This window comes from Ceratina calcarata, unplaced genomic scaffold (genome assembly GCF_001652005.2).
Source record: "Ceratina calcarata isolate Rehan_Ccalc_2016 unplaced genomic scaffold, ASM165200v1 scaffold97.2, whole genome shotgun sequence".
Taxonomy (NCBI): Eukaryota; Metazoa; Arthropoda; class Insecta; order Hymenoptera; family Apidae; genus Ceratina; species Ceratina calcarata.
The window spans coordinates 274056-287105 of NW_017181113.1; the positions used below are offsets into that span (position 1 = coordinate 274056).

Below are 13050 nucleotides of genomic sequence, written 5' to 3' on the forward strand. Positions count from 1 at the left end.
GTCCGACCCTTCGTAGTCCTCGCCACCGCGGGCTACTTTATTTCCAAGCGGCACGTGAACCGAAGTAGCACGGGTCAACGATGGGTCGCACGAAAGGAGAAACTCGTTCCTGGGTTCCGCCGGTAAGCGATTCTCCACTCCATTTTTCTTAGTTTCCGTTAGTAGTTGTTTAACCCATTTGGATCATACGCTATCATAAAAATGGCTAGAAATATTTCATATGATGATTGCTACGTCGCTTAAAATATATTTCATACAGTAATCGATACAGCGAATTGATACACCGTTTGATATCATATAAACAGAATCAATAATAATTTGTTATACAAAATAATGTATTCTACATACAATTTTAGATGTACGCGATAGTAACTCGAGTGAATTACGTTATCACGCGCGAGAGGACACCGTAACTCTCTCGTTATCAGCGCAGGGAGAGAGGCACTGTTCGATCGTGTTTTTCTTTTTTCAATTTTAATAATCCCGTCGCGATAACCGCGAGCCAGCAAGCGACCGCATCGTAAGCAGCTTCTTAAAATTGCGGAACAATTTCCTGCTCGAGAGGTTCGCGGTAACTGGATTCGAAAATTCCAAGCTAACTCCTTACCCAGTAGCTGCTACTACGAAACTCGCTAGATGGTTTTCGGTATATTTCGGTATCTAGGAATCACGGCTGCGTTCAAATTGCCTTTGGAATTTAAAAAATGAATTACAATCATAGAAACTACCCTTGAGTTAAAATTGGTATCTAAATATTTAGAAACTGTAACCGAGGATCCGATTGAAAAGAAAATAAGGAAAAGTTTCACATATTTTACCATTATAAAGTATTATTACCGTAATATTTCAATTTTCCTGAAGCAAAAGCTGTACATACATTTTCAGAATTTATTTGCGTCCGTGTATCCTGTTCATACGAATGTAGAATGCATACTTTATAGCCCCTGATTTACATACGAATCGGGCAGCCAGTTTTAACAACCACGTGCAAACTGGCAAGCTTCGAATAATTGTTTCTCAAAATTTGATACGTATAATATACTGGCACCGAGATAATTTATTACCCGTTAACCATCGTAAATCAACGGTGGGACAACTTTCGAACCAACTAAATGGCCCGATAAAAACCGTGTACGTGTGCGCGTCGCGGGCTTAATTTCCCTTCGACGTATTTGTTTTTTATCGCGGCACGAGAGCACCTATATGGTCGTATTATAATCGGCACGCTAGACGTCGTTTATAGCGTGAGTGAAAGTATTTACGTATGTCTTTGAACGCTGTTAGCCCCTTGAATTATAGGCCAAAGTAATGCGAGCTTATCGGTCCCAGCGGCCATCTTATTGTGCAATAACAAATAACGGTTTCGAAAATAATCCAGCTAGAAAAATTTCAGATCACGCTGTTAACAGATGAATCCAAGCGGATAAAAAACAAAATACAATATAATGCGCTTGCACAAATACCACCGTTATGGAAAGTTGTACCAACAATTTTTTCCCACGACTGTCGTTTTTCACAAATCAGTAAACAAAAAAATATGTATGTAAAAGCGGCTAGCAATGGGCGGTTCGCGTGGCTACTTTTTTTTGTTTTTCTGATTCCAGTTAGCATCGCACAGTTGCTTTAACCGAGAGCTTTGCAAATCCGCTACAGGATTCGGCGCGCGTTTCGATCCGCGGCAAGACCGCGTGGCTGCTCGTTTATTTTTATTATCACGGCTCCACTTTGTCGACTCCGGCCCCGTAATTAGAGGCGAACGATAAATTCGACGAACAGTTTTCCTTTACGAGAGCGATATCATTAAGCGGATGGCCGTCTCTGCGAAAGAGCGCGTGGCGCGTTTAATTTTAACGACGCGATGGGACCGGAACGGTGACCCGCCACGCGGACGTGAAATACAAAAGAAAACGCGATTTATACATCCCAGACACCGTCCCAGTTGCTTCGAATAAACAAACATTTTACCAGAGATAATTAGACGAATTTTTGATGGAATTTTCTGCCAGCTGAGATAGTTGAAATAGAAATGTGAAAGACCGTGAATTCTTTCTACACATGCTTTATCTGCATAATAGTCATAATAATAATGATAATTTATATAATTTATTATATATGTGTGTCTATAGTTTAACGTTTAAATTGAAATTGTGGAGGTAAGTAGGGAAAGGTTGCAATGATTTCATGTACAATTACGTTATTATACTCATATCATTATCATGAATATTTAACTCAAAATTAAAATTAAAGTAAAGCAAAATTTCAACATAGCCTGGAAACATTAATCGCACCGCGGTAATTATTCAAAACGATCGCCCCTGATTTCGCGTTGTTTCCGGCATGCCGGCATTGTGGACGCAAGATTAATCGAGCCAATTTGAAACGGTCAATTAAAGAGTCGATTGTTCCCGTAATGATTTATCGGCCAGTTTTTCCGATTTTCTACTGCGCGTTCGTATGCACAGACAATAATTATTATAAATAAATAATAATACACAAAATATAAGCATGTTAAAAAATATGTATGTATGTAGGAAAGTCTCTTTTTTCCAATTCAACATTATTTAAATAAAATAATATCATCTTTTTTTTTATGAAACTTGGGAACGTTTTTCATTAACCACATAGTCAAAATTTGGTTGAATTTGTTGAGCTGTATTTTAAAAATTGCTTGCATATGTTTCTCTGTTAATCTTGATCTTTCCGCATTTTTATTATTTTTTAAGTGGAAAATAGTTATTCGCACAAATTTATGCTACCGGGCATAAATCCAGTGTTGTTAAAAGTTAAATAAACGTTATCATTCTTGGCCGCGTGTTTTACATGGCTGATATACGGAGATTGGTTTTAGCGAAACCGTTTCGATAGAAATTTACACTTCTGCCAGGTCAATCAGTGAAATAAGTGATCCACAAAGATTTTCTAATTATTTAGGGTTCGCGTGTATTTTCAGGACTTATATAGACCGTTTCGTGGTTACGTGCGAGGGGTTAGTGAATTAAAATTCGAACGAGGTTGTAAAACACACAAAACTCTCGGTCTATGCATCCGCGTAAATCCATTAGGATCGGAACTACGGACGGTGGAGGCTTACCGCGTTAAATTGGGCAACGGCGCGCAAGGTTCGCTCGGTTCCGCAGTTTCGTCTCCGGACGCGCAGAGGCTTGTTTGACAAGCGTCGTAACTTTGTTACCAGCTGGCACAGGATAACGCGATAAACCCTACGATTTTATACCGCCGCGCGTTACGTTCGTTTGTTTAGATAACTTCATAGCCACGCATTTCAAGATCAGAAATCAAAGATCGAATGTATTAAGGATGTATTAGCTATACAATCAGTCCCAAAAGTTAATGTACTTTAGAAAAACGCATTTCCTATAATTAAAAAGAAATCAGACGTCGAAAGAATAATGCTAATAATAAATAGCTACGTGCTAAAAAGTATAGAAGGAAATATCCAATTAANTTCAATATGTTAGCATTGTTTAAGTGTATAGCCTATACATCCTTAACGCCGACAGTGCGACATCATGACTCTATCGTCAAATACTTTATTACACCAGTTTCTCATATTTTAATGTTCGAGCATTTTTTCGCGGTAAAATCCAGATAATAATTCTGGTCAAAAAACGATGCAATTTGCAGTTTGCATTTACGTGATATAATTTGAAAGTACGTTGAACAAATGATAAGGAAGGTGGAAAGAAAATCGCATTCGTGACGGCGCGCGGCGGTAGAAAAAAGGCGAAATCTATTTTTAATTGCGCGGGGTCGTAATCGATATCTCGCGTACGGCGCGCTTTATGATCCACGGCTGGCGTACGATAAATTCGCCCCTGGTTTTGACGGAAGACAATACATAAAACCGTCGATCAGGGTCGGAAACGATCCGGTTTCTTTCCCTCTGTTTCCGTTCCTCTCGTTCCTTTTTATCAGGCATTACTCTTTTTTTTTCTATCCCAACGAACAGTTTGATGGATCGTCGCGGGCACAATGGGCTTGAAAGGGTTGAAGGGATCCTAAAATTTATCGAACGGGTAAATTGGCGCGAGTTTCATGTCGGCCAGACGTTCGTGGAAATATATTACAAACAGACACACGCGATTGAACGTCGCTGGGTTAAACGTAAACAGGAATTTAATATCGCAAATTTGATCTCGATGTATCTTCTGATTAAAATAATGATTCGGAAGTAAATAACTGTGTCAGAAAAGTTCAGTGTTCCACGCGTTGGGCGACGGATTTTCCGATTATGTCGCCGCGCTGGAAGATACTGTGCCATAAAGAACGAACAGATAAACTCGTTTGACGATGGTTATTTCGTGGCACGTAAAGCAGAACGTAACGTACTCCGGGGATTTGTTTGTGGGCGGAGGTAGCTACTTCAAACTAAATGGATCATCTTTACTCTTTTAAAAAGAATGATATGCTCTTTTCTTTATGGCGTAATAAAAGTTTCCTGGAACGAGATGTGCACACGCACATCCACACGCGCAACGAATTCTTTATAAACCGGGCGTTTCTCGTTGAATTCACGCACAGTTGATTAGTAAGAACACGGTGTCATATTTAATACCAGGAACAGACTCTAGTGTTATCACCACGCGATTCTCAAGAGGAAATATTTTTTCTATATGATTCAAACAATTGCCAGAAATACATTAGTCACAGTATGAAAAAGAACAATAGTAGCCCTCCTCTCGGTGTCAGCTCCTATATTAGTGACCCTCCAGGGAGGGACTGGATTCCTATGTAAATATGTATCTACTAATGAATCTACTGCTCCTTCTTATACCATGCTTTAGTAACTGAAATGAAGATGCATGAGAGTTCGAAGTAGAGTTTTGAAAGCTAAATCATGCTAGTTGTTTGAATATTAAAGTGGCGTCGATTCAAGTCATCGTCCAATGTTCTTCAGCTTCAGCAGGAAAATCGCGCGCCGTGACACATATTATGCGCACGTTAACGCGCGAAGCGGCAAAGGAATTAGCGTCGGAGCTTCACGTGTCGAACGAAATTACTATGGGACTTGCATTATTCATGGGATTCGGATCACCGTTGTTTGCGGACGATACTGCATCGCGCATTATTAATGTCTCAACCCTATTGTCTAACGATTTTACCGCGTTCTAAATTTATCTCACGTCTCCAGACGTCGGATACTATCTACTCTGGTTATTAGTCAGGTTGCACTTGGTTTTCGGTTCGCTTCCGAAGTCAGATACAATACTATTCCACGATTCGATCAGGTTTAAATAAAACATTGAACGAAGTCTGTTTCACATTTACTGTCCCTTTATTTATGTACATTGTAAATACAAACATTTTATTCGAACGCTCGGTACAATTCTATTTTGATTTAATCAAATTCTTTGGGCTGATTGATTTTAAACAGAAAGCTTGAACGAAGCCAATTTCACATTTGTTGTCCTTTTATTTACGTTGTAAATATAACTCAACTTGTTTATGCAAATTAAAATTTACTCGTCGTTTCGTATGAACAGTGGCAACGTGACGGTAGCACGGCAATAGATTCGCTTCGATATTTGCGCGAATTGGGGGACGAGCAACAAGCTCGCGGAGCAGTGATCGGCGATTTGTAACATCGGTCGTTCGTTTGTCAGTCTATTTCTGGATTTGCCAGGACAAATATCTGGCGGGTCAATAACCACGCGAAGTTGCGGGCATTCAGGGCTCGCGGAAACACCCTGACAGGGCCTCTGAGGTACGTGCATCTATGTATGTACGTATGTGCGTACGTATGTATATCGGGATCGATACGTCGAACTCGAAACCGTATTTTTGTCGCTTAAATTGGTAGCTACCAGCCGTCTAACTTTCTTCATTTCTGCGGAACGAAACGAGTTTGAAACCGAGAAGGGATTTCGTGGGTTGTTCTTTCCAACGCGGTGCATTCCTATTTTTGTATAGCTAATTAGGCAACTTTCTTTATTTATTTCTTTTCTTAACGTGTTCTATTGTATATCTTCTATTGTCGCATTATATTTGACAAATTCTGACGAAGCTTCGTTAAACTACTTGAGCTGAACTACTTGATTGAAACTACTTAAATTCACTCCTTGGAGTTACTCACTTATACTTATGTATTAAATCTATGTGGATCTTATTTTAATTATTCTATTTAAATCTGAAAAATGCACGATAAAGTATCTTCCTCATTGTGTTATGTTTTGTGCAAAATGTTTTATGTCATCGGAAATTAGTATTTTAATACCATTTGTTTTCATTTAATAAAACATAGGAATATCAAAGGATAAAATGTTTGGTTCAAATTTTTCAACATTAAAATTCCATTGATACGTTCGACTTCTCTACGGATTAATTAAATTTTGCTCCACAAATTTAAAAGTTCTAAAGATTAAAAGTTTTAAACGTTCGAATTTCTATGAATGTCAAAGAACTTATTGCGATTTTCCAATACTCCAGAAATTTGTTTATTCCACTATAAAGGCATCAATTAATTATTATTTGAGTTCGCATAAAATGAAAACGAATAAAATGATTTCATACGAGAATCGTTTAGCACGAAAATTCGCGAGCTTTGTAAGAAGCGTCGAATGTCGCGCGACAAATGAAATTCTCGCCGCCGCGAATAAATAAATAAATTAAAACGGATGTACCGGGTTTCGGGCGCAGAACGGGGCTTCATTAAAATCCAATTTCCGATGGTACGGCGGACGGTCGAAAGGTTGCTTAATAGCGACTGATGTCAAGAAAATATTTTACAATCGTTTTATCCTCATTTTGAATTATATTCATTAAAAACTTTTATACCTCGTTCCGAAAAACAAGTTACAGCCTTTAAAATTTGTTGATTAATTTACAACTGATAAGCCACGGGATCTGTGCATTTATAATGACTTTTTATGTGCAGGACATGTAAAAGTAATGTATGCAAAATATAAAAAGTAGCGTGCGTATCATAAAATGATAAGGAAATTTTCTATCTAGCTCATACTTTTTAAACGGATACCATAAATGTTGCATTTTGTATAAGAATAATCTCCAATCTAATAATGAAATATACCGTGTATGATAAATTGTTGATGCTTACTTTTAAAACAGATAGCAATCGTCAATTTTGGCTTAAGCATTCAGTAAACAGTTGAACGAGGCGCTTTTTGCCATTTCATTCGGAGAGATGATCCCAACGCTGGATATTAACTCTCCACCACGCCCCGCATTAATACATAAACCGCGTGTTCCATAAAATCGTGACACACGCGACGTACGAATATTATTCGTCACCCAGTAGCTACTCGTAGCCCGTGTCATTCGCGATCGAAGCCACACGTAATTACATTAGAGAGAAGTTTCTGCCAATTTCAAATTATTACTCTTTCGCCGTCATCGTAGCGTCGCCGCAATTTTTGATGTAGATATTAAATACGACCCGAGGATTGGCAATTGCGAATGTAATTCGTTTTCTGACAGGGCCGCCCACTTCTTGTGTCCCGTAATTTAATCAAAATCACGAGCTTTCGAAATTAACGCGAGTTACCGAGGATAAAATCAGCATTGTGATGCTTCTTGCCGCCGATATTCGACTGTCCGTTCTCATCGTGAATTTCAAAGCGGCAAATTGAATTGGTCTTTTAGTGCCCGCAGCGCGTTCGATTAAAACGCATCCGACAAAGACGCGTAAACAAACATTCGTGACAAACTCCAGGGATATTAGAAACGCGAACGATATTAGAAACAAATGTAAAAATGGATTATAATGAAGTGGATTCAGCATTAGCTCAACCCTTTTTCTGTCATTTTTATTTAGCGAAATACTAGTCTCATATTTTTCGACAACAAAGGAATATTAGAACAGAGTTTATTTTTTCATATTGCAACACCATATTTTGGATATTGAAACATTGCACGCTGCATTCGTTTGCCTCTAGTAAAAAGTATAAACATTTTGTCAGAGGTAGCTTATGATGGCTTTTCATTTCGAATATTAAACTGAAAATCGAGTGGTATTGAAATTTGAATTTGAGGACAGGATAAAGCGTTACAGTTTCATCGATGATTTCTAATTATAATGAGGGTCGCGAGCTCATTATTTTATTAGGCCACATAACGAGCCGTCAACGGGCGTCCATTGTTAACGAGCGCTTCGCGTTTCCGTTTTCACCGCGGTGAAACGTTGGCCTGGGCAACAATTTCGGCCGTCATTTTCAACGAAAGCCGCGGCGAGTAACGCGTGTCCTAACCGAAGCCGCAGACTTCCAAATCGAAGGTGTCCACGCCCATTCTAGATAAATAATAGCGATATTGAATCAATTTTACCATTTAAATAAATGCACAAACAGCACTGCCTGTCTGCCATAATATTTTTCTTTTTATTGGAATTTAACGTTGACAAATGAATTTAGTCTGTCGTTTTGACAGATTCGATAAAATTACTTGTTTAAGTTCGAAATCATGATTTATAGGACGAACTTTAGTGAGTTCCGCGTTCCACTCTATTTCGCATGGATCATTTTCGTACACCGCTATGATGAATTGATGAACTTGCCGATCATTGCAAATCGAAATTTAAATTTTACTCTGTGATGTCATCAATATGCATGATAATGTTTAATGAAACGTAATATTATTAACGCGATATAATAATGGAATTACTATAACGCAATTTGTAGATCGATGGAAATGGAAACTAGACAGGAACTGTCCATCGGGTTAAATGGAAACGTGTAATAATTGCGCTTGATTAAATTGATCAGCCAATTGAAAATTGAACATTCTTTCAATCAAGTCCGCGCACGATCGAAGGAATAAGAAAATCCTTTTGACGCGACACGTTTTCAAACACTAATTTCTCAAACATCGGGTCATCAAATTAATTTGCTTATTAGCATTCTACCGCAAATTAATTAAACTGATTGCACACAGCTGCGTATGCTAATTAAGTTCGAACAGGGTCCTGCGAAATATCTATGAATTATGTCAGCGTTCTGTCCCCTATTAACATTGCAGATTAATGGTAACATAATAAATATAAACCAAAATTGTGTTATACATCTTGGAGCATGTTTCGAATTTGATTTAGATTTGCGCTCTCGTGAAACATCAGATGAATTCTTTGTACAACAGCGAAGTTATGTTAGAAACATGTTTTGAAATCCTAATGCGTCGTAAAATATCTCGTGACACAAATTTCTTGTAACCTTAATTACTTACGCGCAGCTGTGGCAACAACTCTTTCGGTTTTGGCGACTAACGTCGTTAAGCCTTAAGTCGCTTTGACCCGCGAGCTCTTTGCGACGATTTAGAACTCGGAAATACCCGAGGTGTATAATCGTTGATCTACGATTCCGTCGGTTTTTATCATGAGCGCTATTTAATGCATTTATAATTACTGTCTCGCATTATCAACCCAAATTACGCTAACGGCCAGTCACGTTCTTGCACGATCGATTCCCGTTCAAATTTTATCATCCTTTGAGATCGTTGGAAAAAATACAGTTCGCGTACAGAGTAAATTTTCGGATTTCCCTCTAGATTCAAGTTTACATTTATTGTACAGCAAAATTGATCTTGAGAAATTCAGTGGAATTACAGACGAGAATTATGGACGTGAAATAGTATTCAAAAGAGAACGAAGAATATTTAGACTCTTCTTTTTTAATTAATAGCTTTTTGGTCATAGAATCATTAGCGATCATCACTGAAGGTGTACATATTACTTACAGTTACATCACATAGACATTAATTTTTAAAAATTGATTTTTCTATTGAATCGGCATAAATTAGTATTGGGGTTAAAAGAAGAGAAGGTCTTGGCTTCTTGTTTTCCATTTCCTTCGAATCCGGGTTTGAAATTTCATTTCCTTGATTGCTTTCTTTTCACGACGTTGGAATCGGTCCGCGGGCACAATAGGCGTCTCGTAAACGCGGCCGATTTTTCTGTTTTCTCATTCGAATTCAATTTCCTGATTCGAGCCGGACTTTTTCGATTACCGCCTGTATAAGCGGCGCTCCGATTAGAACTACGTTCCAAGCTTTACTGCTTATTTGTTTCAAGGAATACAGAAATGATTATACGCTCTAATAAATGATAATTATTTCATTGGACAAGAGGATTATTGACTGCTTATTGGATTATTAATTGAACAAGTTAAAGAAATGTGTTGTACTCAGAAATTACCGTCGTCGCTCTTGATTAATTGAAATTATATAGCAACCGCGAGGCGGGTGACACGTTAACTTCATACGCACGCGACAGTTCATTTGAATAATGAGCACGGATATTCCGCGAGCTCCTTACAAATGGTTCTGCCAAGTCAAACTTGCGAAAGTTACGACGTGTTAAAGTTTGGAAACAGTCGCCTCGTGTAATAATTATTACAGAGATTTACATATTTCATTAGCGGTCTGTCATTCATACAAATGGGACACGGCGAGTCCTATTTTTATTAGATAATTGTGACAAAACTGAAATTGTTAAGCAGATTGAACGAGGATACGTGCGTGCGAGAAATAATATGTCTTGCTTTTCAACATTTTGAATTCATCGATCCTCGCGGGGAAATATTATTTCTGCTTAGGTGCGCGGGCACGTCCCAAATGACGCTGGGACCTGAAAAGGATAATCTTGCATTTGACAATGACAAGAACTATATCAGTTCGCCTTCTCGACGAGCGTGGTAAAAAGTTTGTATAAAGCTCGCCGAGAACAGCGGGGAATCTGGATAGCCACCGGCTTCCTTTCTCTCTCTTCTAATGGAGAACTGTTTTTCGCCGACCTTTTTTCCTACACGTCACACCTCCCTCTGGGCCGGCAATTTTCACGCTGCGAGAGCGTGCCACGCCAGTAGACACAACCGGCTAATAAGCTGCCAGAAATTGCATGCGTTAACCGTTAACCGATTAAACTGGCCCGAAAGTTGAACAGTGACTGTGAACGAGTCATCCAGTAACAATTTTAAAATTTTCGAAATTATAGTAAACGGCGTTTCGTAACAATTATTATTATTATAGCAAACATATAAGAGAAAGAACAGATAGAACATTCAAGAATTGAGGTAAATAGTACCGAGAATGAATTTTAACGTGTCATTTTGTCAAGAATCATTGTGATTTTATGTGAACAGCAGTGCGTTATTTAATATGAGAATTTTTTATAAACGTTCGCAACAATGTAAATGGTACAATAACGAGAGGCAGGTAACAATGTGACTAGAAAAATTGCTATGCATATTTTACAGCAGGCGACGCTTTCACGGTGCGCAGTACATAAGATATAATACGGATACGCGAGACTTCTTGTTATCGCTACCGAAGTTGCTTTTTACGATTATGCCGGGAAAGCCCCTCGCCCCGTATCGTCGAGTCTTAATCCGTGGCCAGCTTTCGTAGTTGCTCGGCTCGCTCCACGCATTTAATATTCAATGCGCGTGCATACGCTTACGGTCCATGAAAGACTATATAAAAACAGTGCTTTCGAAGTGCGACGTTCTACTCGCTACTAAATATGTAATTTTTAAAGAATCGTAATCGCAATGTCAGCCTCGGTGAGATTTGCGGTCGGAAATTTTCATCAAAGGGACTATCGTTCAATCATTATTTCAACTGTTTTCCATTTTATTTAATTATTTTTAAATGATGAATAGTCGTAGAGTAATTTAATATTTACTAATTATTTATTGCGAGTATTTGTCTGGTGGATTATAGTTGGCAAGAGTTGGTCGGGAAGTTACTAAGCGAAACTGTTTACAAGTAAACTCACCGCGGGAGAAGTTGCTTAAACGACGCCACTTAATAATTTCTCAATGCGAAATGTACGATATACTTGAACAGAGTGTGCCATTTAATCGAAGATTATTGAAAATTCCCGTGGTGCTCGGTGAAGGAATGAAGTTCTACAAGTTTCCTAACGTGTGTCCCGCGGGTCGATTAATTAAATGTTGATAATTGCAAATTCAGCTCGACTCCTAGCCATTTAAAGTCGTTTAACACTTTGAAAGAGTAACTGTTTCTACAATTGATAGGAATACGAAAATACAATGTTGATGTAGCTTGATTATTCCCTTCTTGATCGATGTACCTTAATTATTTTAAAAATCAAACAATGTGTGCACCAAAAATTGAATCAAGATATGAAAGGAGATAGTTTGGGTACAGCAAGCATTGAAGAAGAAGAAGAAAATAATCAACGTACCTTTATTATTTTCTTCTTCAATATTGATGTATTTGAATTATTTTATTTTATTTCATATCTTGATTCAACTTTTGATGCACAGATTCTTTCTAATTTAAAAGAGCAATGCTTAATATGTTATTTAATTTCAAGATTTTTTTACCTAAATGTATAATAAAGATTTATATGTATGAATAGACTGTATTAAAAGTGATATAAAATATCTGAAATTTCTTTGCCAGCATTGCTGACCGATTTTCGAAGGCGAGGAATATGACTGGGTCGTAAATTCGCGGACGATAAAGATGGATGATGGAGGTGTCGTCGTTGCATTGAGAATTGTATCCGCGACGAAAATGGACGGATGGATAATGGTAACACGAGAGCAGCGTTACGTCGTCCCGTTCTCGCGAGGCTTTTTTAAGACGCGTCGCGTTGCCTTGTTCCGCGGAGAAAGAGTGAGAAAAATTGCTACGACCTTTACCAACGAAAAATATACGGTCTATGAAAAATAATGATTATTAGAATATACTGAATAAGAAATTCCACTTTATGCATTGATATAAATTTATTCATTATTATTATCATCATACATCAAGATATCATAAAAAAAATCATTTCATTAGGTCAGCCATGTATTATTTGAAACGATGAATCTAATTATCTCACTTACGGTGGCTCAAAAACGCATTGACCCACTTTTTAAAACGGAATAACTTTTTTAATATTCAACCAGACAACATAATTTTTGTGGAATCCTAAAAGGCTTAGTTTACTAGATAATGAGCAAGAAAAGTTTGTTCAAAATGTTGATTAATCGTAATCGTGAAGAAGAAAGTGAACGTTGCGTTTCTTAACTTTCTTATTGTGGTCTCCAATAAAAATTTGAGACATTTCGT

At 37.9% G+C, this 13050-nt stretch overlaps 1 protein-coding gene across 4 annotated transcripts in view; it reads right to left on the reverse strand.

Moving 5' to 3' along the window:
* The window catches only part of 5-HT2B (5-hydroxytryptamine receptor 2B), a 65752-nt gene that overhangs the window by 26445 nt on the left and 26257 nt on the right, over nt 1–13050 (reverse strand). The gene's annotated exons all lie outside the window — the stretch shown is intronic.